The sequence below is a fragment of the Phoenix dactylifera genome, unplaced genomic scaffold, assembly GCF_009389715.1.
Source record: "Phoenix dactylifera cultivar Barhee BC4 unplaced genomic scaffold, palm_55x_up_171113_PBpolish2nd_filt_p 002704F, whole genome shotgun sequence".
NCBI classification, from domain to species: Eukaryota; Viridiplantae; Streptophyta; class Magnoliopsida; order Arecales; family Arecaceae; genus Phoenix; species Phoenix dactylifera.
In genome coordinates, this window is record NW_024069845.1 from 6,040 (window position 1) to 20,147 (window position 14,108).

At 38.4% G+C, this 14,108-nt stretch overlaps 1 pseudogene; it reads left to right on the forward strand.

Annotated features, from left to right (window-relative positions):
• Positions 1 to 9,067: 9,067 nt before the first annotated feature.
• Positions 9,068 to 9,870, forward strand: LOC103723219 (annotated as a pseudogene).
• The last annotated feature ends 4,238 nt before the right edge of the window (positions 9,871 to 14,108 follow it).

Here is a 14,108-nt window from a genome sequence, read left to right on the forward strand (position 1 = left end):
AGAAATGGAATGCTTTGAGATTTATTTAGGCGAATGGATGACGAACGGATTGCTTTAAGATCTATGCAGATGGGAGAATAATAGATTGAATGCTTTGAGATTTTTCAAGTGAATGAATGATAGAAGATGGAATGCTTTTTGATCTTTACAGATGCATGGATGATATAGCAAAGACACAGACCTGTCGGTCCAATACCATACACTCCACTCTTCAGCTTCGATGACACGGGCTTTGCGCGTGATTCCAGACCAGGAAGGTGCATAGACTTGTTGGGAGTGAAAAAGCTACATCACAAAAAATTAAAATAAAAATGAAAAAGAAAAGAACTCGAGAAACATTAGGTTGACGACAGGTAATGAAATCAAAACGAAGAAGTGCGCGAATATCACATTGGGAAATTCGCATTGAATAGACTGGAGATTGAGAAGCTAAAAAAAATATTACGATTAACAAATAAAAAATACCAAAATCTTTTTTGTTTAAATTTTATCTAATTAAATTATTCTAATAAAAATTTATGCTGCATTTACCTGTATATTAGAGGAGGTTCAAATGAAAAAATTTCCACTTATTTCAATTTAACCCACCGACATGATATATTTATTCGAGGAGTAAAAAGTAAAACTATATTTCCATTCATTTTAAAATAATTCATTCTGGCGGTAAAGATAATTTAATCTATCCATTTCATCTTAAACATATTCTACAACTTTATCTCCTTTTTCAATTTCACTTTTTATTTTTAAAAGTAATCCTAATATTTATTAATTGATAAAAAAGAAAATTTTACCCTTCTAAAATTCTATAAAAATTATTTATACTCTTCTTGTTCAAGCAAATCTCCCTTTCCAAATAGTCACTATTAAAAATTATTCCACACGTCAAGAGAAAAAATTAAAGCAATGTCGCATCCCTAGGATCCTAGAAATTGCCTTGTCCCCCGGGAAATGGAAATCTGTCCTTTTTCCAAATATTTGATTAGACAAGTGAAGCCAGCTGCAGTCTACGAGAAACTGGACAAGTTTCGCAGAGACTCGCAGTCTACAGGCCAATCCGCAGGATTTCAAAGGATGGAAATTTTACGGATTTCAGAATTCAACAAAGATCTTGGACTTTTGGGAAAGTTTTTTTTTTTTTTTTTTTTAAAATCTACAATTCATATCGCCCGCCTTGGTCAGATTAAAAACTTGTTGGATGTGCCTTTGGATCCGTTTGGTTCACGTTAGAATTTTTTATTATTAAAATATTATTTATAAAAAGTTAATACATACTTTATTGAGAAAATATTTTACATATTTATTTGACCAAAAAGAATAGCACATTCTAGAATAGTTTGTATTTGGTTAAGTAACACTTGTCAAAAAAATATTTAAAATATTTATCATATTCTTAATAAAAAATATCCTATTTCGTTCTATCTAAAAGCTTAAAAGTATTTTTTTTAAAAAATATTCTCATTTCCCCCTAGCAGAAAAGTTGGACTTTTCTATATTCTATATATTTTTTTAATAAAATATTGGATTCTTATTTCTATGAAAAGTTATATTTTTATATATATTTTTTAAAAAATTAATTAAATATAAGATATTTTTTCATTTTATCATCGACTATTTTTTTTTTTTTTTTGAGCCAAATGATCCTTTAGGTGTTGGGCAGTCTGGACTTATATATTATATATTATGACAGTGACCTTTGGTCTCCTCTTGCAATGATGATGGTATATTACTGTGGATGCATTTCTATGAGGTTCTCTATCATGATCTTCTACACCATAACACCCATCAAGAACTAGTCCTTAAAAGGTGTACTTAAACACAATTGCTACTTAAATATTATTCTAGTTATTTTTAATATTTCCATAATTCTATAATAATTTATTTAAATTATTTTCTTATTAATTTTTGTCTATAATATGTAATTTTTTATTATTCATTTTATTTGTGTATTATACATGATATTCTTGATTCTAGGAAGGATGTTGATCCTAAAGAGGTGATATTGAATTTACAAGCTGCATCACTCTAAAAAGCTCGCTGCCATAGTCGATGACCATCCTGTTTCAATTTTTTCTCTTTTCTACCAGCCTGTGAATTAGTTGACATTACCAAGTAAAAGTCTTGGACCATCCGTGAATGATTTTTTCTTTAAAAATATATTAATAATCACGCTGGATGTTCTTTTAAATTAGTCGATGGCCCGTCCTTTTCATCCTTTCCACGAGTTTTATGGTATTTTTGTATTCATTTAATTATTAAATATGTTATCAATAAATTATTTACATCAATTTTAATATAAAATTATTAATTAATTATTTAAATTGATTAATTTTAAAATGCTTTGATAGAACAGTGCGTGCTTCTCCATTCATCCAAAGCATGAATGCATGAATCGGCCCTGCGCTCCGACAAGGCCATTAGCTCACCATATAAACATGAGATTGATTGATCCACATGTAGATACCGGTCGGCTGCCAGTGGTGATCTAGCGCAGAGATCAATTGCGTCACGGCACACTATCAGGCCAAGTAATTCACCTGTTTCTCACTTATAACCGTAAAAAAATATAAAATATATAAATAAATCTATCTCATCTTATAAGCTTAAGTTTTTGAGATAAATTTGTGATTTCAACATAATATCAAAGCAGAGGTTCTGAATTCAAACTTTGTCTCGACTTGCATACATATATCACTGGTTTGTAACTGGAACACTTTTTCGCACGGCGCATCTATGCCAACCAATTCCAATTTTAGTCAAATACCAGACTTTGGCTTTATTCTATTTTTTATTATAAAAATTTCTTGCATCCAAGGCAGCTTTCCACGGACACTCCAGTCCAGAGACTCTACAGAGATGCTCACAAGACGACAATAATAAAAGTTGGTATTTTTCTTTTTTTAAAAAATAATTATACCCTTCTGAGACCGGGATATTTGCACTTACAACGCAAAAATTTGAAAAAAAAAAGTTTATTAACCATCAACATATTTAATTTGTTACAATACGATCCAACCATCTATATCCATACAAAATGTTACGGCACGGAGGTCATCTAATACTAAATTTATAAAATTACAAAATTGCCCTTCTCGCTAACATGGTAAAAGACTTTTTTTTAGCATGAATTGTAGAAAAAGAAAAGTTAGATAGACAGAATGCTTTGAAATCTGTGCAACTAGATAAATGACAAACGATGAAGCACTTTGAGATCCGTGCAGATAATTTGATGATAAAGAATGAAGCGCTTTGAGATCTGTATAGATAGATGAATGATATAGGATAGAGTGTTTTAACAATTGTGTATCAAATAAATGACAAAAGATGGAGTGCTTCGAGATTCAAACATGCAGAAAGATGATAAAGAATGAAGTATTTTGAAATCAGTACATATGGATGAAGGATGGAAGATAAAGTACTATCTATGTGGATCAATAATAAAATTAGTGCTTTTAGATCATGTGAAAAAAAAAAACCGACCTCTTGATTCGAGAATGGTTTTGTCATTTTATTACTCTATTTGTCTCGTGAACACAGATTGATTGATGGTTGGAACATATTGTAATAAAAATAAAATTTTGGTAGCTAATTAAAATTTTTAAGATCCAAATAAAGCTGGCACAAACTTAAAAGGGATACCACGCGTAATCTTTCCATTTCTTATTTCCCTAAGGGCTCGTTTGGTTCACGGGAAAAGAAGAGGGGAAAGTGTGGTCCACAGGAAAGTAATGAGATGTCACTTGTTTGGTTAGAGTTTTCAAAGGAAAGAGATGAGAAAGTTGTATTCCTATGAAAATATGATTCCCATATTTCATGGAAAAGTATTTCTCATGAGAAACATGGAAAAGTTACTTTTCCACGAGGCAGGAATCACTCCATCTTTAGTTTTTTTCAAAAAGACTATTCCGCATTGAAGAGACATTAAAAACCTAATTTTATTAAGGGTATAATAGAAATTACATATAACTTTTCAAAAAAGTGGATGGTCAACCAAACATAAGTACTCTATAAATCCGTCACTTTTTCATGTTTAATCCAACATTCCAAACGAGCCCTTAAAATATTTGTCTGTCCATTTTTTTTCCTTTGCGAGGGAGCAGCAGCCACAAGTCAAACCTCTCGAAGTCTTTTTCCGAGCGCGCCATCGACTCAAGAAAGCGAATTCCCACCGCGGACGGGTTCCAACCTATGGCCCACCTACCTTAGGTCATTTTCACGAAAAAATATTCGATATTCAACAAGGCGCCGTGAGAATACGACGATGGATGGCGTGGAATTGTGGAAATCGAATATTTCTGCAAGTTCGGACAGACTCCGCGAACCAAATCTTCTAACCCGAGCGAAACCGAAACGAAAACAGCGATTCTTGCTCCCCTCTGCTCATCTCTTCCGCCGATAGTCCCCGCCATGACCAAAACTTCGCAGCTAGCAATCTCGCCGCCATGGCTGGCCAAAGCCTGACGGTCGTTCGTCCGCGAGGCCCTCGGCAATCCCCAGATCTCCTATTCCGCCGCTACCTCATCCTCCGCCGTTGCCGGCTGAGGCCAGTGCCCAGAGCGACAGCTAGGGAAGTGCTCGAACGATCTAGTTTCTCTCTCTCTCTCTCTCTCTCTCTCTCCCCCTCCTCCTCCTCCTCCTCTACCCTGCCGCCGTAACAGAGCTTCTGTTTCCACTCCGTTTTAGCGTCAGGCTCTCGCCTCCGTCAAATAACTCCGCGCGCGAAAGAACTCCGTTCTACCTAACCACCAACCTCCTGCTCCAAAGGGAAGAGTGTAGCGTTTGAACCAAAATGGAAGATTAATATTATTATTTAAGGAGAAAAATGATGAAGATCTTATCAGATAACTTATTCAGATGCAAATTTTAACACCGGATAGAATCGTGTAAAAAAAAAAAAACATCGTCGCTGTTAAGCGTTATAATGATTATGGAGACAATATTGTACTTGCATATTTCTGATTTTTTTTAAAAAGGATATAGATAACAGCTATTATTGAAACTTTGATGCAATTACAGTAACAATAATATGACAGCCATTGACGCCTGATAGCCCTGCAACGTAGCACCATAAGAATTAATGCCGGCGATATTTCTTTCCGTTGTTGGAGATTCTAATAGCTTCAAGAAACAATTATAATTCTATGTTCATAGGCACACTGATTCATCTCTACAATCCAATTCGGTTCCAAACACACGTCAAACATATGAATTTACTGAATTGTTCCAAGACGATTGATATGGACCGTTGTGATTATGAACTAGCATTTAGAGCTGCAGTGAAGGAAAATATGATTAATGTCATTCTTATTTGATTAAAAAGTATTTTATTATCAACGAGTTTCTTATTTTTTTTAATAAATTTTGGAAGTTTGCTTTTTTAGAGATGGCAAACTCTGAAAGAATGAGAAAGAAACAGTACTAATACTAGTGAGAGTTCCAAGAAACATATATGAATGTGAAATGAAGGTTATGATTGTACAAAAGAAAATATTCTCCGAACATAATGGAAAGTACAACAGTTTCTACAACAAACTATTCATGAGCCAAAAGAAGTCCAAAGCCTTATAATTCAATTTATAACCCCATTACCATACAAGCATATGGCAATCATAATTTGGCATTTAGTTATAGCAAGAACTGATGAAACTATACAATCTTACCTTCAAATAAATTATCTAATATCAGCTCGTGATATATCTACAAATGTCAGTATTTAAAATTAATATACTTCAACATGAACGATATTGAATTGCAAAGTTGTCCTCACAATGTGGATAATACCTACAAACGTAACGATTTTTTTGATACGAGCCTAATATTTCTTCACAATGAAAGTGTGATGGTGTCATGTCGACATCTATTGTTGATATTACACCTAAATATATAATGACTTTGCAGCAGCATCGTTTCCGTCGAGAAAAACTAAAAGATCCAACATTTTCCAAAAGTTTCACCATCACAAAGTTTATTTCAACACCAACTGCTCTTCAATGTAGCTATATTTTTTTTGAAAAAAGAAAGAATATGTTGCAGGCAGTGCATTTAAATCTCTAAATATCAGTCATCTCCAATGAGTGGACAAGATGTGGAAGAGCCAAGTTTGAATTTGTCTTCACCAATATGGTAAGCGGAAATTTCGGTGACATTGCAAGAAAGCAACCATGTGACGCCGACACCCATTGTTGGGCCAATGGTTGTGTGGGCCGTGAGTTGGGCCAACATGACCAAGACCCGTTGTCCTATTAACCAATTCCCCAACAGGGTACAAGAAAGTGACCATGAGATGGAGAAATTATATCTTACATTACGTGTATTGTGCGGCCGTGTATTGTGTTAATCATCATGTCTCCTTCTGGCGGGCCTCATTCATCATATGCCCGTCTCGATGATTGGCCCTCAGAAAGAAAATGAGTTGACTGGCATAGTCCATGGCCATATTGGTGCATGCGGTATAGGGTATAATTTGCCCATGAGATGCCCTGCTATCAACCAAAGAACTTGGTCCTCTCGACCCAGCAGAGGACGGGCACAACGAAGATGGGCATCAATGAGAGAAGGCAAAGGGCAAAGAGGGAAGAGGCAGCAATGAGGGCATGATGACTATAGCTAGTGGTAAGGGTGGAGGATGAGAAAGATAGTGATATATGGATCGAGAGACTTGATGGCATGATTGAGGAGGCCAATAACAAGATTGTCTAGGGAGCTAATAAGACGATAGGCTTGCGATTGATGAGGAGCAACTCAAACTCAAACTTCGATGCAAGGAAGGCGTCGAGGAGCTTGGAGAGGAAGACAGGTGGAGGCAACAATCTCTCGAGGGACTCAACTAGGGGAGGGGAATCTGGGATGCGGAGGTGGTGAGCATGGAGTGCCAGGTTTCTTTTTACTAAAGTCGCATTGCAGCTCCTTACCAACCTAGAGTGCCAATTTCGATATTAATTATTGGGTCGCCAGCTAAGCTGGGGATCAATCTAACGTGAATCAACATAGATAAACATACGTACATTACATGCTTTTCCATTTTGTTTAGCTACGTGCATGCTGTTTCATAATTAGACTAGTCCACTAGCTTGGTGGTGGACCTGGCCAACCAATAATCACTCCAATCCAGAGCGCCACAAACATGCCATGTCAATGTGTGATTCTTGCCATATAAAATCTGGTTACCACAACTTTACTCATGCTACCACTAGAAGCAAAGCCTACGCTCATAAGACTCTAAGGGCTCGTTTGGTTCGCGAAAAGTATTTTTCCTCCTAGGAATATGAATCCTAGAAAGCAGATTTCTAAGAAGAGGATGACTGAAAAAGTATTTTTGGCATGTTTGGTGGACCATGGAAAAGTGACAGATTTTCATAGTGCTTATGTTTGGTTGACCATCCACTTTTTTGAAAAAATTGTGTAACTCCTATTATACCCTTAATAAAATTAGGTCTTTAATGCCTCTTTATTGCTAAAGGGCCTTTTTGAAAAAAAATAAACAATCGGGTTCAAATCCCGGCAATGGAAATTTTTATCGTACCCGTGTAGTATGAATCACCGTTTTTAGCAAAAAAAAAAAAAAAAAAAAATGGAGTGATTTCAGACTCATAGAAAAGACTTTTCCATGAAATGTGGGAATCATATTTTCATAGGAATACAACTTTTTCGTCTCTCTCCTTTGAAAATTCCAACCAAACAAGAGACATCTCATTACTTTTTTGTTGATCATACTTTTCCTCCTCCTTTCTCCGCGAACCAAACGAGTCCTAATTTGCTGGACTTCAGTTCACAAACTATGAGAAATATCTCCAAGCATTTCTTCTGTGCACCAGCTTTCGGGGCTTCTCACTTTTGTGACTCCACATAAACTCCACTATGCAAACCCGCCGTGCTTCGGTCTCTATTGCTCCAATGTGCTTGTCCAGCCTTCGTGATCGTGAGAAGGGTATTAAGCACTTATTTAAAACATAAGAAAACATTGCTTTTGTTGTTATTGGTTTTTACAAATTGTTTAAAATATTAGTCATTACATGAAAAGTAATATTCATCAATTACCAATTCCATTGTTCCCTCATTATAAAAAATAGTAACTTTCGAACAATTTGTAATCAATTTAAATTACAAATTTAACGGTTATTAATTTATTAATAAACTATTATAGCACTTATTAATTTAGATTTATAAAAATCAAATTTGGACACTTTTGAACAACTGGTGGTCATTATAATCATTACAATAATTAATAACAATTTAAAATTTTCCTTTATCATAGAATAACAATGTCCCAAAAACTTTGATTACAATACATAGTCATCAAGCCTGAAGCGAACCAACTGGATTCTTAGCTGGTTTGATTTCTAATGGAATAGTACTGTCAATTAAACCGGACAAAAACCACCGACCAACTGATTTTTTAGAAAAAAGTGATTCAAGCAAGCTAAAGCCAGGTGAACTGAGGTCCTCTAAGCTATGGTAGACAAAAAAAGGAAAGAAAGTAAATCTCTCGACCACTACAACTTTTGCTATTTCTTATTAGAATTATTTATTTTATTTTTTCTATCTTTTGGTGAAGTAGTTTTAAATACGCATTCCACAATAAATTATTTAACGAAAATAACTAATTCTTTTGGGGTAGAAAATGAAGTTTGTGTATATAAATGTGTGTGAGTACGCCTGTAAGTATGTATACTCATTTTGTTTTTTCTGATATTTTCAAAAATTTACTATTTATAATATTATAAATATCAATTTTCACTTACCTTGCTACATGATACATAATTTATTTTGTAATTTTCAAAAATTAAGCAAGTCGGTGATTATTTTTTTTATGATGCAATTGAAGGATAGCAGAACACTGAAGAAATAGAAACTTCATCAATTACTATGCATATTTTAGTTTTATTGTTTTTTAAATTTTAAAAGATATTTTAACATAAGCCCCATCTGGCCAAGGCCAATTGACCCGGTGGGCCGGATGAGCGACCGATCCGGAGCCATTTTTGAAATTGATACCCGCTATCGCTCCTAACGTCCGTTAGTTTAACCCTTTTCCTCGGGATCCTATGGACGCTTTTCTATTTATTTGGTTCAATAGAAGGATTTTATGTCGCTGGAAAATCCTGTAAAGCTGATGATGCCTCGACCATCATTTGGCTATATATATGAGCCCCACACCTGGTATGGAACCAGGAGGCTCATGGATTTGAAGCCGGCCCTGGAAACCAACAGGCAGAGACCCACCGCGAGTCCGGTGGCAAGCCATGGCAAGCCGGAGTCGGACGGGTTCTCATGGCTGCAGCCGCTGGCGCTGGCCTTCCTCACCTTCAACTCGGGCGCGGCCTTGTACAGATCGAGGAGCGATCCCTGGGGGTGGCCTTCGTAGTCACCTCCTACGTTGATCTGCTATCGCTCTTCTGGTGCCTCCGCCGTTTCGAGAGCACCCACGAGGGCTCCCCGGTAGAGGGATTCTCAAAATGGCCGTTTGGTCGCTTTCAACCCTCCTCACCGCCATGTTCTCGTACCGCGTGGCAGCGATGATGCCACTGCCCGTTGCAGTGGTCGTGTGGGCCATGGCTGGGCTCACGATTGCTGCGGGCTTCTACGCCTTCTTCATTTACAAAGAGAAGACGAACCCCATCGACGTCCCAAACCCTTCGAAGGTCTGAACAAAGTGAGCGTGCAGCCAGCCTTCTGGATCACCATTCTACCACGCAACTTTTTTTCTTTTTTTCTTTTGATCCCACTGTGTTATGAAGGCATCCTGAGACTTGCAGTATTTTAATTCCTTTGGATGTATCCACACCACAAATATATAAATCATCCATTGTAGTAAAACAGCTCGAAACTACTGTTAAAAAAAATAAATAAATAATTATCTGTTCTCAGATTTCAGCCCTTTGTTGTGGCTGTTGTGGTTTTTTTGCTCACGTATTTCTCACAGGGAAAAAGAAAATATCCAAGAATTGAGTGGCAATATTGCTTGCATAGAGTAAATCAACTAGGGGTCTAAGAGGCTTTGTTGTGGCTCCTGCAAATTTGAGTCCGGCATGGGAAGGCAGCAGTCATAAATTTTGACATCCTCTTCGATGACATCTCACTTCAAAATAATCCATGGACGGTTGCCAAGAATCTCCTTTCAAAATCAAATTCAAATCATAAAGACATGCTTTAAAGTATTTCCGTGCTTGGCTAAAGCATCAGTATAGGGACGGTAAGGCTGATTTCAAGCAATTTTTCCATTTCCTCATGACAATAATTTTCTATAAACCACATTTGCTGCTTGATTCATCAGCTTACAAGAAGATGGTTCCATCAAAGTTAATCCCCTGGTTCTTCTAAGGAGCTTCAGCTTCCCATAATGAAACATGCTATGCAGTAAATAAAGAAATCCTGGACCTACCCATTCTTCTTTCCCAGTTTTGACGGCGACTACTGACTTAGGGCACTCCAAGCATCTAAATTTTTCCAAGAATCCGCTGAGAAAGTTCAATACCTTCTAGTTGAAACATGATTTTCACCTCATGAAATGCTCCTATCAATTCCCAACCGCCCAACCACTAGGTACCGTTCCCGTGTCGACAACAGCACCAAGAATCCTATAGCTTTGATGCAGAGCACATATGACAAGATCGTTGACGAGGTCAGACAAGGCAGAGAAGCAGAACCAATTGGAGCTCATTACCTGCTGGGCTGATAGCTGATCTCATCCGTTTCATCTTGATCCTCAAACGCTTCTTTACAAGAATCGTCCCACATTTGCCGAAGCATCAATTGTTTTATTAGAAATCTTGCAACTTTGCAGCTGTATTACATCCACCACATATTACGCGTCCAAACTCTGATTTTTCTTTGATCTTGTGGTGTAGATATACACAATGACGATCGTGAGCTCGACTCAACTATTTTGCATGTTAATGTCGCTATCCCTTTGTATTTGATTGAAATCAGAAATGCATCTGCCCGTCCAGCCATTTACTGAAGACAGAAGATGGTGAACAGAAATTGATGCTTATTTTATGAACTTGGAACCCGCCCTAGCTATTCTATTGCTTAGACGGCCAACATTACATATTCGCACCAAATATAGCCTCTAATTATATTTTTGATAGGACACCCTAATACAAGTCTCATAGGCTGAAAGACCAAAATTGAAAACAGCCGGTGAGATTAGGCCTCGTACCATTAAATCTTTAATAGCCCTGGCACAAGGGCCAGACTGGAACACCTAGCAGCAGCAGCCTAAACCCGTGGACAACTAATTTCCAACACGACCGCCAAACGGGTCGCTTGATGGACCTGGAAGTCGGCATGCCCCTTTTACAAGCTTCTCTGAACTTTTGCCTGATGGAATGCATCAAAGTTCTTTATTTGCCGCAGTTACAACTCCAGCCTCTGTTTTGCTGCAGGAGCAATTACTAATAGCATCTCCTACTAACATGTGCTAGGATTGAATGGACACGTTGTAGACTTACAATTCTCAATTCAAAGATCATTCTCTTTATTACTAATCCAATAGGTGCTATCTGCTGGTAGATGACTAGGATAGAATGTAGAGAAACATTTGTTGGATAGCTAAATGAGTAAGCTACTCTCTAAGAAAATAGTATCTCCAATATCCGTCCAATTGATAAACCAACTCTGAACTGTATGATATCTTGCTGCTGATTCAACGAACAACTGACCTAGAAAACCAGCATACAGTACAATTGGTTGGGGTATATCAGTTCAACAGATAGGGTTTATAAGCTGCTGGTGATTGTATGTCTGCCCTGTGAGAGCCTTAGATCTGTACCATCCTATCCAAACAGATTATAATTGATGATTCATATAGAGATAATAAAAGGTCCAGCCTAGTTAAAAATTGTGTTCCAGATCCAGTCTGACATAAAAAGGGTCTGTTCATATCGGGCTCATCCCCAAAACTTGGACTCTGTACATCCATTTGAGCTCCAGAAAATCTGATATACAGTCCTCTAAGTCCTTGAGAAATCTTGTCCTTGTGAACCAACTCTCTCCATATATGTCAATGAAGAGGTATCATCCATGGGGGTCCTTTCCACCATCCCAAAATGGCCAAAGCCTTGAACCGAGACTCCTTTAAGTGGAACAAGGTTACCTTTCTATACCATGGTCAGGAGGAACAGTCCTCGGCAATCAACATTTTTGAATTCCCACAAATGTTTGGCATTTTGACAAACAGCATCTTAACCGGAGCATGGAATCACCTTGAAGGAGGATTCCAGCCTGCTCGAGTCCAGTCATCGGTAACAGCAGTCTCCATGAATGAGCTCCTTAATTTGTTAACAGCAACTCTACCCGTTCCAATCTTCAAGGCAGGAGGCGCCCCAATTTTGTGGGGGAATGCCTCCACTCATCCTCATCCTTCCCCGGTAAAATTCTTGCATTTAATCTTTTCATTAAATTAATGTTGCTTCCAGCAAACTTCTTAAATCATTTCCACTGAATGGAAAGTCACAATCTTATTGAGAGAAAGATGCTGGATTTGATTGCTGAAGCTGGGTTGGTGGCTATAACCTCATCAAAGATAGAAAAGGTTTGTGAAAGATAGGAATCATATAACAACATTGTTCGCACAAGGGGGAAAGGAGGGAGGTTACGTTCTCCTGAGATAAGTGAACTCAAGATGTACATCAACATCATTGTTGTTGATTATGTACATCAAAGATTAAAGCATAGATTCATAAAAGAATTCCAATAACCATATGTGCATCCTTATGTGATATGGCTGACACCAATTATGGTACGATATCATGCCATCTGGTTAAGTTATGAGGGCTCATACAGACGAAAAGGACCATGTAGATCCATGTGGGTCCGTGTCGACCAGCATATCCTTGATGCGATGTAGCACAACACTATACATCCAACAATGTTCAGGACTAATGGACACTAGCAACTAAGGGCGCATTTAGTTCATGATTGAGAATCGGGATAACCATATTTCGACATTTTTGGTTCGTGTCTGGAATTGGAATCGAAATCAGAATCAGAATGAGATTTGAATACTAGGGAGAGTCGGGATGGATTTTGAGAGATTGTGCATGAGGACATTCAAAGTGATCGTCCCGCCCATCTAGTCCACCATTCTTTATTTTGGATCTTATTTGTGTTTTATTTTTGGGCTGTTTACATTTTTATTGTTGTAGGGCTTTATTGTGTTATTTTGGGCTTTATTGAAAATTATTTTGTGCAAGGTTTTATGTTAATTGTTCTTATTTGGGCCCTATATATAGGGGACTCTCATCATGATTAGGTTTCAATGAAGTGAATAAGAATTTCTTTCCCCCACATCTCCTCTCTTCTCTCTTTTCCCCCCTTCACTTCCCCCCCTCTTCTTTCCTTCTTCTCCTTCTTCTTTCCCCCTTCCTCTCTTCTTCTTCCCTTTCTTCCTTCCCCTCTCTCCTATTATCTTTGATCTATCGCCCACAACAGCCTTTCCCGTCTTGGTGCTGCATCAACTTGGTATCAGAGCATGTCGGCTTTGCCCCATTGTTTTCTCTCTTCTCTCCCTCAGTTCCCATCAACAACCAGAACAAGAGAAAAAAATCCCCATCGCCGGATCCTTCCCACCAGCCTCCAGACTCGCGGTCGCCGCCTCCACCACTCACCGCCAGTTGCTCCGCACGCCACCAACGCCTCCTTGTCTACCATCCTCCGACGCTGCCGCCCCGTTCGCGTCCGACCCCGCCGTTGCCATCACCAACCCCTTCACCCAAGGGCCGCCCTCGCCACCGATCGCCGTCGGTGACTCGCCACCAGAAGCCGCCACTGGCCAGAGTCCGTGACCAGCCGCCGCCTGTCGCCGCAGAGCCCCGCCGTTAGCCCGTCCCCGCAGCCACCGCCACGAAGGAACGGCCGCCCCTCCCAAGCCGTCGAGAGGTTGAAGACGTTCTGCTCAACGGGTAAGAAGTCCCCCCGTGGTTAGCCCACAATCCGGTAACTCGGATCCAAAAAAAAAATAGTGCACATGAGTTTGCACGTGCGGGCTGTACGGATATCGGAGCGGGTTGCGTCCGAAAATCTAAACCCATAAAGGGTCAAAAAAAAGAAAAGAAAAAAAAAAAGAAAAAAAAAAAGTACATGTTTGCTCCCTCCCCGTGACTGCCCTA